This window comes from Myotis davidii, unplaced genomic scaffold (assembly GCF_000327345.1).
Source record: "Myotis davidii unplaced genomic scaffold, ASM32734v1 scaffold665, whole genome shotgun sequence".
In the NCBI taxonomy this organism is placed as follows: Eukaryota; Metazoa; Chordata; class Mammalia; order Chiroptera; family Vespertilionidae; genus Myotis; species Myotis davidii.
The window spans coordinates 144,483-146,470 of record NW_006296410.1 but is presented as its reverse complement, the minus strand read 5'-3'; positions in this window follow the sequence as shown (position 1 = coordinate 146,470).

The window sequence follows — 1,988 nt, the reverse complement described above, 5'->3', positions numbered from 1 at the left end:
CTGGTGGCCGTGTGGGTCCGGCCGGTGGATGTGAGAGCAGCAGACAGGACCGGCTCCTCCTGGGCCTCACGTCCTAGTCGCGGCTGCTCAGCAGCCTCTGCCGGGAACGGTGCGCCGTCACCGGGTGAGGACACCGGGCCTGCCGCTTCAGGGGAGCCGGCCGGCGTGTCTAGGAGCTGAACTTCTTTTTAGCGCGGTTTTAAAGCAGGGCTTTTGCGCTAGAGATCCTGCGCCACCGCGGGCCCTGCTTGCCGAGGCCCGTGTGGTCATTCCTGTTCTGTGGACACGTGTCCCTGCTGAGCTCACCTTCTCCTGGAGGACTGGCTCCTAGCGGATGAGGACGTTTCCCTGGGAAGCGGGGTCCTCGATTTGGATGTTTGTTACCACGGACTTAGGGGGACGTGGGAAGAGCTGATGGCCGAGTGGGGCTGTGCAGCCCTGCAGGGTCCAGGCCCGGGCACAGGGTCAGGGAAGGAGGAGGGGGCAGAGGGCTGGGTCCTGGATGGTCCGCTGTGCTGCTCTGCTCCACGGGCTCGTGTCCCACAGGCGGAGGGGATGGGAGCCCTCACGCTGGCAGTGGGGCAGGTTTGTCACAGCCCAAGGGCCTGGGGCTCCTGGGTACCAGGAAGAGAAAAGGCTGTGGTGAGGTGCTGCTGCCCCGCCCCGCGCACCTGTCCTCACTGGCACCCGGTCCTGTGGTGGGTGGCACGGCCTCTACCACGGCGGACTTTTGGGCCGGATGCTTCTTTGTTGTGGGGGCTGTGGGATGTCCGGCTCCCCCCACCGGATGCCAGTAGTGTGGCCTCGAAGGTCTCCAGACCTGGCCGGATGTGAGTGCACGGACCTGGTCTGGCTTCAGGGAGCTGGTTTGTGCTCCCAGGAGGGTTGGGGTGGGGGACGCAGCCTCATGCTCTGGCCCTTGGGTGTCCGTGGACAGAGAGGGCAGGAGCTTGGGTGCCTAGCCCAGCGTCTTGAACTAATTTTATTTTTGATAGTTTTTTTCTGATTACAAAAGTAACTAATGTTTATTCTCCAGTTTATTCTGCTAACCATCCTATTAATGTTCTGGTATATTTTATTTTCTCCTTCACATAGTTGAAGTCAACCAGTCAGTACTTTAGAGACCTTCTTTATTATTATCCAAACTGGGTGTCCACACAGCCCGGGCAGTCTCCAGGCCGCCTGGCTCTAGGCCTGGCTCCTCGAGTCTCACCTGGAGCCCCATCTCAGCAGCCCAGCTCAGTCCCACCCCCAGTGCCACTCACAGGCGCAGGCTGGGAGTGTGGGGTTGTAGGACTTCTCTGCCAGAACGTGTAAATTGTGCTTTTAATCGGTGACAGTCTTTTGGCCAAGTCTGCCCTACAGTTCCAAAGCCTGGGTTTGTACTTGTCGTAGAGAATTTGGGTGACGGTTACGTGCCTAAAATTGTAACTCTCAGGCAGTTTTCCGAAGTTGGTCATGGCTGTGTTTGGGGGATATATGGTCTCCAGTCGGAGAAACACCGGTGAGCAAGAAGTGTGGACACAAGAGACAAACGGGGTGGGTGTGCGGGGTCCTGGGTCTTCACTTCTCTCTCCAGGAGGCTTTTTTCTTTTTAAATATATTTTATAGATTTTTTTTTTTTTTTTTTACAGAGAGGAAGGGAGAGGGATAGAGAGTTAGAAACATCGATGAGAGAAACATTGATCAGTTGCCTCCTGCACACTCCCACTGGGGATGTGCCCGCAACCAAGGTACATGCCCTTGACCGGAATCGAACCTGGGACCCTTCAGTCCGCAGGCCGACGCTCTATCCACTGAGCCAAACCGGCCAGGGCTCCAGGAGGCTTTTTTACTTACAAAGTCAGGCGTCCCTCCCTCAACGGTGGTCGCCCTACGTTACTACTGCTGCTCTCCGTCCACAGGCCCTGAGTCGTAACTCCCTTCCTCTCCTAGCCTGCAGCCTGTCAGACCTGCCCAGCGCTGGACTCCTCCCCACCAGCATGACT